The 10783-nt window shown below is 37.2% G+C and overlaps 1 protein-coding gene across 1 annotated transcript in view; it reads left to right on the top strand.

Annotated features, from left to right (window-relative positions):
* Positions 1-861: 861 nt before the first annotated feature.
* The window catches only part of slc6a9 (solute carrier family 6 member 9), a 171570-nt gene continuing 161648 nt past the window's right edge, over positions 862-10783 (top strand). Inside the window, exon 1 of the mRNA XM_039735996.1 lies at positions 862-1010. The gene's annotated coding sequence lies outside the window, so the exon portion shown is untranslated. The remainder of the gene's footprint in view (positions 1011-10783) is intronic.

Raw genomic sequence — 10783 nt, 5'->3', positions numbered from 1 at the left:
TTAAATGTACATTTAAGTCATAGGGACAGAAACCGAAACAGCAGAAGAAAACTCGCATGGGGGAACATGCGAATTCTCCACTGACAATGTCAACTCTGGGATTTATACCCAGGACCGTGAAACTGTGACCATTATAACCGTTTTCGCCACCGTATCGTCCCAAGAAGACTATACCGATAAAAAAAGAAATTCAGTATTCTACGCTGCACTAGAAACAGTCTGCCTAAATCTCAATGGACAATGTAAACATATTTTGTAAGTAAGCATTTATTACTTTTTAAAATAATGGTTAGAAATATTAAAGAGCTATTGCGGGACAGAACCTTGGTCCAGTAGCTGGAAGAATAAAAATACAAATCCCATAATCCAGCGGAAGTTACCTTGGAAACGCCTATATCGCCGTTTCCAAGGAAGACTGATTTGCGATTAGGAGTGCGGCGATAAAGAACCACAGTATACAAGCATCGCACATCCTAAACGTTTTTGTCTGAGATATAAACATGATGGATACATTTATTTATTAATAGTAAATAAAATAACAAAAATATATATTTGTGCGACCGTTTACAAAATGCACAGCTGGGACTGCAGCCGGTGACTACCATTCTCGTTTCGGCACTCCACACTGACAGCGGGCGTGTAAAGCCTCTTTTCCCGCGTAAGTGGATTCTGTTTGGCAGAGACCTATCCGCGTGCCTGGACACTCTTAAAGTAGGCGGAACCCGAAAGAAGGAGGGGTTAATCGGTGCAGTTATTTATTTTTACATTTTATTCTGCCAGCCCACAAATTTGACTTCTTTCTTTATGTATAGAGGGCGGAGCATATTGTAACTGGGGACCTAACAAGCTGTTTAAAAAAGGGCAGAACTTCCCGCTGATGCAACTTCCAACCTGGGTTGACAGAGACGGTTCAAAATAAATCAGCACGCGGAACACTCAGAGACTCACGCTCTGCACGCTTTGTGTTTCCTTGGACAAGAGGGCTCTTTTCGGGGAGCAGGAGAAAGCAGGTAGGAATCGGTGATGTCAGTGTGACTATTATTATTATTATTTTGCTTACTAATTTAATAAAAGTAAATGGAATGCTAAACTGCTACCTGTCTGCCTTGTGCACTCTTCATCCACCGGCTTATAGAGAAATCGTGTGTTGTAGGTGGTGTGTTGTGTGTCATCTTACGCAAGTGCCTGATTCAAAATGTGATAGTGGCTTTTTTCTTAAATTAAGTGTTTAGGAAGCAAAAAAACTTAATCGTGTCTCTAAAACCCGAATCTGTATACCGGTGATATCAATATCTTAAACCCATCCACTGCACAATTGTTCGAAATCCTTTGCGTGCCTGCGAACAGTATATTAGTGTATAATACACTATACACATATAATGTGTTTAGGATTTTCTGGTTTTGATTTTTGTCGAGTTATTTTTAAACACGGTCTGCAAATGAGGTGGGTGATATTCGATGATTAAATGATATCCGATATATATGTTTTATAGCAAGAATATGATTAAATGTACTGTATTTGGAATATTACCCTTAATCTTTTTCTTCAGTATTGGCCACGTTATGTGTGCAAGAATGTGGAACATTTTCATTTGTACTGTAGTTGAAATAGGTTGGTCAATGAGTAGACGAGGCATATAGTAAATAATCATGTATACACACGTATTCATACGTAGAGCAAATATTACTTGTGGGGACTATCTATGATTAATTTATGAACAAAGGTGAGCTTCCTATATAAATTTATTCTTGTACTGAATAAGTGTTTTAAGTTTGCATCAAACTATTAGGCAATATAAAATGTACTTTTAGTTTTAATGAACACGGTCAGTTCATTCCTTGTTTAATTTTTCTAAAGTAGAAGGCATGTGATGTAAGAAAAACGAAGAAAATTATGTTGCTGTTCATTTAAGACACTTTTACCGTCAGTCTGAAGCTGTTGACTTGTCGTGGGTTCTAACTTGGAGAATCGACAGCCGCTTCATAAATCTTTTTTGTTTAGAAACCCTAAGAAACAATTAGTTCAAATATACTTAAGTAGTTCATTATTGTTTTAGCATTATTTTAAAGGTTATAGTTTCAGCATAGATTAGGATTGATTTAGACTCTTCAAAAACTAGGCACCACGACACCCATGGAGACACTTGCGGATTAATTTGTTTGCACTTTTTGCACTTCACTTTTCAACTGATTCAACGGTATTAATACATTACTGAAGCTACTTTAAATAAAAGGGGGCGTGAAAGTACTGAGAGTAGAAGGAAGTTTTTGTAGTGCTGAAACTCTTGCGTTAGACCTTTCTTGGTGTCGTCAATGTTTTTGAATAGCGTGGTTTAGATGATAAAGTCTGCAACATACAAAACTAAACTTCTTTCTATGTATAATATAATTGTAACTCCGTGTTGTGGATATTTAAAAGAAGCATTCGCAGAAAAATTGCGAAACTCGTGAGTGGAGTTGTATCGCAACTTTATGTTTTTAATTCAGTTACTTATTTTAATTTGGTGGATATGTTTTGTCACTTCCATTTTCTTTTCTGTGGAGACGTCGTATGTGTTGTGTCTCTGGTTTTGCTTGTTTCTTGTATCCGTTATAGTACAGACACACACATACATACATATATAGAAAGGGAGAGGTGGACACGAAGCTGCTCTTAGCCTTGCCTGTCTGTCGAGCAGATGCAGCTTGGCGAACACGTGGCAGAAACATTTGTGCTGTCGAGTTGAGCCGTCTGAAGCATTCATGAAAGAACTGCAACTGCATCAAGTAGAAAATAAAAGCAACACTGTTGGGAGTTTTTTTTTTGGCAAATGAACTCGTGAACACGGTGTCTTTCTCCGACCGCCGCGGCTTTGCATTCAGTACATTGTTAAAGCCTCTTAAATGTTGCTTATTTTGATGTAAAGCTTCTGTTAAACAGCGATCGTTCTAGGAACTTGCTGGGCGTTTCTTGTTAAAGGAACAGAAAGTCAATTTGCGCCACACCCCCCTTTACTCCTCCTGAATTTATCTTATCATATGGATTGCTTTCTTTTTATCTTCAATGAAAATGTGCACATTGTTGTGTGTACTTCACTTTTTCGTCATGCTCCGAATCGTTCCATTTGCATATTAGACATTTCTAATGATCTGTTGATCCATGCATTTGAAATAAGCTTTTTAAAGTTTTCAGATACAATGTTACAAACTAAAGGATCCTGACGGAAATGTATCCTCTCATATGTCAGACATATCATTTTATTGTACACTTTAGTTTATTCATCTTACTATTTGCTGGTTTAAGATTGAAACCTTTTGCTTTTTTTTTGACTAGCTTGCCTTAAGAGATTTTGGTTAATAAAGTGTTTGTGTGCTTAGCCTAATGACACTCTTCTTGGGTTGTAATGCTGAGATGATCCTTCCCTTGCCAGATTCACACTGTGAAAACAAGATGTACTGCCTATTTCCTCCCTGTCTCCAAGGCAAGAATTTGGGAATATTCCTTTTTACTTCATTAGACACATTTTCTCACTAGGACTGCACATCCACAGTTTGGGAGGCACCTCAGCCTTAAGCTTGCTTCTTGAAAAGCAAAGATGATAGTGTTATTTTCTAGAGAAATATATTAAAATTTTACTTTCACCCTGCTTATTAGAATATTCACAGAAATGTAGAGAAATTACCGAAGACTATTTGTTTTGATAAAAAATAAGCAGATTTTTGAAATGATTTCCATTTTAGCACTTTATTTTAGATAATTGCATTCTCAATACATCCATCTATCCATTATCCAACCCGCTATATCCTAACTACAGGGTCACGGGGGTCTGCTGGAGCTCATTAAACAAATCTGTTGGCACTGCTTTGTTTCACTGCTTTTATAACAGCATTTGAGTAATAACATTGCAAGAAATATTATAACCAAGAGTTCTGTTGCTACTGATGAATAAGGCATTTAAAAATGGCTCACGCCACATGACAAACCACCCAGACTGGGCCCCAAGTGCAGTTGTGTAATGGGAGACACCTCAGCACCACACTTGGAACAGTGTGAGTTTTTTTTACAGTACCTGGAGTGCTAGTCCTGCCACTAACCTCCAAGTTTTCCCTGCAGGTTGGAGGACATGCTTGCAGGGATGGATGTAGGTTAATGTCATATCCAGGGCAAAACATTTGCAGATTAAGGGCCTTGCTCAAGGGCCCAATGGAGTAGAGTCACTTCTGGAGTTTACGAGATTCGAACTTTCCGATTGCCGGCATAGATCCCTAGCCTTAGCAGCAGTAACAAATGACATGAGCATGAGGAAAGTGAAGTTAAAAAATATAAAATTCTGTCAGATGCAGTCATTTATTTTTTGTGATTCTTGGACTACTGCCTATTTCAGGGCTTAACTTCTTGTTTTGTAAAGTTCGGTTCTCAGGATTCTGCTCATGAAGTACACTTAAAATTATACTATTCTGAAACTGACCACTTCATTTTCACTCAAGATACTACATTCACTTTCAGCATGAAAGAACTTGTGTTATTATCCTCTGCTTGACTCAAATCCACCTGTCACTTCTAATGTATCATCAGCCACTGCAGCCTTGGAGTAATTGTAACCCAGCCATCTTTACTCCGAGACATCATTTCTTCTTGTAGCTCATTAATGTTGGCTGCTTCTGTCTACTGAAATACCTATAAACCAAAGCAGCAGGGGCCTTTGTTCAGGGATTTATAATACTTTTATCCGGAGTGAAGCAAGCATAATTCCAGTTAAAGATCAGAATTTATTTCTCGGGCACTGTGCCTCAGGAATGATTTCATTTGAACTTTGAAAATCCAAGCTTCAGAAATGCTGAGCAGGTAATGAGCAACATGTCTATGAGCTTCCATTTAAGTAATTCCCCTAGGTTCAGCAATGTAATGCAGGGGGTAACATTTGAAGATGTAACATTATTTTCAGTTGTAGGTAGCCAGTGTTTGTGACTTTTTATTGGAATAAACAGTTCTGGAAAATGAAAATAAATGTATTTCTTGCACCTACTAGTATTTACTGTGTTTTTATAATACAATTTTAAATACATTCTTAGAATAGTGTTCTATCCATTACTTTGTAAAAAGTTTTTGTTCAATTCAAGTATTTTTATGTAGTTTGTGCTCTACTAAAACAAAAGTGAAGTGCATATTTTTAGAGTACTTTAAATATAGCATAAGTATATACATATACAGATAAATTCTGTTAACTAAAGTATATCTCGCATTATAGTGATTGTTGCTCTTGCATCATAGCACCAAGGATTTGGGTTGCGTTTAAAGCCTAGTTAGTCACTGGGGCTGTATGTGTTTTAGGTAGCCAATGATGCCGTCTGGCTCAGACACTGGATTTTAAACTGCAAGGCTGCATAATTAATATATATCAGTTGTATTATAGCAGTATATATTTACAGTGGCTTGGCATGGTACTTAGTATAGACTGCTGTTAATGAAATAAATGGCATTTCCAATATTGGTCCATGCTCCAACTTAATAGGTAGATTTTATTTCTATTCCTCATATAACTCATTACATAATATATATGTAGTTCCAACAATCCAAAGATGCATGTGATATCTCTAAATTATATGGGAATGCCCTTTGGTTGACTGATGTGCAATGCAGGTTTGGGGTCAGCCTTGCTCCTGATATTAATTGGGTGGGATTGGAATCCCTGTTACCCTGTAAAGGAAAAAGCAGATTAAGAAAATAGATGGCTAAAAAATATATGTATATACATATACATATACTGTTCAATTTTGTGTAAAGTTATCAATTCATATTGTTTAAGTTTTTGTGCAGTTGTAATCAGATGGCAATTTAGAAAAAAAAAACATCAACAAAATTTATGTATCCATAGATCCTGGTGTAAGATAAAGTTAAAACCGTGAACTCTTCAGCCATTGTCCATATTGATTATCCTTAAGCATTCTACACTGAGCTGTGGTGCAGTTTAATGTCCATAGACAATACAAAGGTATGCCATTATCTTTTTTTTAAACTAATACTGTTTTCTCACAGTAAGTTTCTCTACTAAAACAAATTAATACAACATCATCAAACTGTCAGCAACACCAAATGGCACCTCAAAATCTTGAGACAAGAAAGGGAGTGGAAATAATTTATAATAACTAATCAAAGTGATCAACATAATTACTGCATATTTTATTACATAAAAAGTGGTACCAATGGCTCTAAAACGTTTGTCCTGTGGTCAGTAATGCATCTGTAGCCTTAAATTAAGTCAAGAGAATGATATGTTGTCTCTTGTATCAATGAATGGATCATTCCAGATTTTGAAGGCCTGTAGCCAAACCCTCTGTTTCTTGTATTAGTTTTATTTATCTATGGATGTATAAGAAGGCATGCATCTTGAGACTGCAAGTTTTTCTCTAGTGTACAAGCATTAATACATTTAATAAAATAAACAGGAAACAAAATCAATTCAAAACTTTGCTCTGAAGTTCCCTCTAAACTAAATAGCAAATGAATGTAGATATTTGAAATGGAATTAGTGGTTATACTGCCTATTTCTAGTTATGAATCTTGCTGTAGCATTTTGAATTACTTATAGAGTAATAATAAACTGATTTTAGCAACCTGAGATTAAATCATTACCGTAATCAATACATTTTATTACAGGTGGCTCCTGGGTTCTGAACAAATTTCATTCCTGTCAATGTTTGTAATCTGATTTTGTGTGTAAGACAGAACTTGTAATTAAAATGTCCATTAATAGAAATATTGGCAAAAGTGAATACTGTTTTATTACTTATAATACAGAAAAAGTTTTCAAACGTAACTAGTAAAATGAAGTGAAGCAATATTACTGCACTTTTTAATAACTAAACACAAATAATGTTAATTAAAATGAACCATGGGAATACATAGTATGTTGACCTTAAGCTTTTAAATCCTACAGTTTTTTATAATGAAGCAGTACTTCATACAGTTGGAAAAGACATGATGACACAAAATCTAATGATAGATCCCACAGTAGAGACATGCTGTCTTTGCTGAGGGATTGCTAAGGGCTCGTTTATACTTCATGCTCAGACACGCACGCATCATGGCTGTCACGCGTTCCCAGTGTTCATTTGACGTGTCCTCTGAGCAGGCCCTCAGAAACTAACGTGACGCATGCACAAGTTGCAGTTACAGCAAAAAGTTCGGGGGGCCGCAGTGTGATAAAAGTTGGAATGTGACATCAAAGTCTCTGTTTACTATCTACATGTATGTTTGATGAATGGTTTGATGTGCTGAAGCAAAATGCCGACATACAGATGCATTCTTGGTGCTTTTATATTCAAGTGTCGCATATTCCCGATCGTAATGACACAATACATTTTAAAAGTCTCATATACCATCTTCTGTGCCATCTTTTTTTTCTGGGGCATCGTCCTGACCTGACAGCAGCAATCACCACACAGAACACATTAAATATATGATATTCCAACTCTCTGCACATTTAGAATCCTTTAATTTATACTTGATATCACTTTCATGATGAAATGCATTAAAGTATGTATGTTACACTAGCAGAATACCCGCGCTTCGCGGCAGAGAAGTAGTGTGTTAAAGAAGTTATGAAAAAGAAAAGGAAACATTTTAATAATAACGTAACATGATTGACAATGTAATTGTTTTGTCATTGTCATGAGTGTTGCTGGCATATACTGTGTATATATATATATATATATATATATACACACACACAGACACACACATATATATATACATATAAACACAGTTATATATATATATATATATATATATACTATATATACATATACACACACACATATATATATATATAGCAAAATACCCGAGCTTCGCAGCGGAGAAGTAGTGTGTTAAAGAAGCAATGAAAAGAAAAGGAAACATTTTGAAAATAACGTAACATGATTGTCAATGTAATTGTTTTGTCACTGTTGTGAGTGATGAGTGTTGCTGTCATATATATATATATATATATATATACACACACACACACACACACACATATAAACATATATATATATACATATCCATACATATATACATATACACATATACACATATATATACACACACACACACACACACACACACAACTATCATTTCTGTTCAAGTTCTATTTAAATTTTAAATAGAAGGAATTTTTATTTAGTCGACAGAATATTATTCGGAATAAATCAACTCAAACCTTAAATAACTTATAATATTTTGCTCTCCATAAAAATATATCCTGTCTAAATTATACAAGTTAGAAATAAAGTAAACGTTAAAAGAACAAACATTCAAATTTCTTTACTCTTATGTAATTTTATATAAAAATAAACTTAAATTTTAAATATCCCAAAAGATTTTGCTCTCCATAAAAATATATCCTGTCAAAATTATACAAATTCAAATATGAACATGGTGCATAACAAAACCTGGAAATATAAATAAAATTTGTTCTTTTCAGCAATAACAAATCAAATCATTCAGTTGTCTTTGCTCTTATGTCATTTTATCAGAGCTGGACGCCTGGCATCTTTTTTTGGCAACAAGTTGTTTATGTTTGGTGTGAGGTTCTGTGTTGTGGAGATTCTCAGGATGGACTGCAGGTGCTCATCAGTGAGGCGACTCCTGTGTGCTGTTTTGTTAGTCTTCATCACTGAGAAGAGCTTCTCACACAGATATGTGTACCAAACATGCACAAGGTTCGAGCCATGTAGACGGAGCTGGAGCATTTCTGCGGGAATGGAGTGAATAAACTGTGCGGGCCGTGCAGTATCGTACTTTGCCTTCAGTGTGCCATTACACTGCAGCTCAATCACCTCCATCTGAATCTGCACAGGTGCAGTTTCCACATCGATAGCAAATGGGTTGCGAAACAACTCAAAATTCTTTTTTTGTTCTTCAAAGTCACCAAAGCGCCGTGCGAACTCAGTGCGCAATGCGCTCAGTTTATCAGCAAAGTGCGTATTTGGGAACACCGTAGTGCCGACTTGGTTCAACATTACTTGGCAACAGGGAAAGTGGGGCAAGTTGCACTGGTGCATTTGTGTCTCCCATAAAAGTAGCTTCACTTAAAATCACTTTGTGATTTTGCACGGTAAAACGTCTGCTGAAGTGTCAGATTCTTCTTTAACTCTTCTGCTTTCTGTATCTTGTGCATTGCATTCAGGTCTTTCAGGTTATCTTGATGTTTTGTCTCATAGTGCCGTCTTAGATTAAATTCTGTAATTACAGCCACATTAGCTCCACAAATGAGACACACGGGTTTACCGGCAATGTCAGTAAACATATACTCAGCCTCCCATCGGTTTTTAAAGGCTCTATGTTCAGAATCACCTTTTCTCTTCGGCATCGTGTGGGCTAGCTTCGCAATAACTTGCAGCATCATAAGCTAGACTTGATTAACGCGGTAAGTGTTCGCAAGGCAGCTGAAGCGCTGCATTATGGGATCTGTAGTTTATTGTGTTACCAGCGCTTCATATCCCGGGCCATTAATAACAATAATATATAAAATGATCTCGCGGGCGGATATAATTACACCGGGCGGATGTGGCCTGGGCCTTGAGTTTGACACATATGGACTAAATAGAACTTGAAAAGATATATTTTTCAAATGTGATCGCAATTCAGATCGAGTTGACGCACTACAGTACATCGAGCCAGCGTGCTATTGTGGTTTTGCCTGCGTGCCTCAATAAGTTACCCTCCCTCGCTCTTACTTTTTACCGTTCATCTAATGAATACACTGAGTATGGCTTTACCAAAACAATCATTGATCGCAATAAAGTATCCATTATTCATAAAGCTTCAATTGGTGATCTGTCTTTCTGCTAACCGCATATTTTTCATATGTCTCAAACCAAGGGGATGCGAGGCTAAAATGAATCGGAAGCGCGACATACTCAGTGCATCCCTCTCGAATCGAACTCGACGCCGCGCTAGAGGCAAGCCTCTACTATTGCCACGGCGTGTGGTTTGTCTATTTGAGCGTAGCAGTGTAATTTAGTTTTGTTCAGCACTCTTTGGAACTGTTGCTTTTGTCTGCGCACTGTCAGTTCACGTGAGCCGCTGAATATGGTTTTATATGTCACTCGCGCTTCTAATTGTTTCGCTGCCTTCTTAATTATATAATGTATGTTTTCTTCAGCGGTTTTGGAGCTCTTCCTGGTTTTCTACGTACTGCGTGATTTCAGCAAAAAAGAAACGTCCTCTGACTTTCAACTGTTTTACTTTCAGTAAACTTAATGTGTAAATATTTGTATGAACACTAAAAGAGTCAACACCATAAGACATAAACTAAAAATGTTTCACAATGTGTCCCTGAATGAAGGGAGGCTCAAAATCAAAAGTACCAGTCAGTATCTGGTGTGGCCACCAGCTGCTTGAAGTACTGCAGTGCATCTCCTCCTCATGGACTGGACCATATTTGTCAGTTCTTGCTGTGAGATGTTACCCCACTCTTCCACCAAGGCACCTGCAAGTTCCTGGACATTTCTGGGGAATGGCCTAGCCCTCACCCTGCGATCCAACAGGTCCCAGGCGTGCTCAATGGGATTGAGATCCGGGCTCTTCCACTGCGAGGATGATCAGCTGTCCTTCCTGTCTCCCTGTAGCGATGTCTTAGGCGTCTCACAGTGCGGACATGGCAATTTATTACCCTAGCCACATCAGCAGTCCTCATGCCTCCTGCAGCATGCCTAATGCACGTTCACGCAGATGAGCAGGGACCCTGGGCATCTTTCTTTGGGTTATTTTTCACAGTCGGTAGACAAGTCTCTTTAGTGTCCTGCGTTTTTAGAACTG

The sequence above is a fragment of the Polypterus senegalus genome, chromosome 14 (genome assembly GCF_016835505.1).
Source record: "Polypterus senegalus isolate Bchr_013 chromosome 14, ASM1683550v1, whole genome shotgun sequence".
NCBI classification, from domain to species: domain Eukaryota; kingdom Metazoa; phylum Chordata; class Cladistia; order Polypteriformes; family Polypteridae; genus Polypterus; species Polypterus senegalus.
Note: the sequence above shows the minus strand (reverse complement) of the source record. Positions and strands in the feature narration are given on the sequence as shown.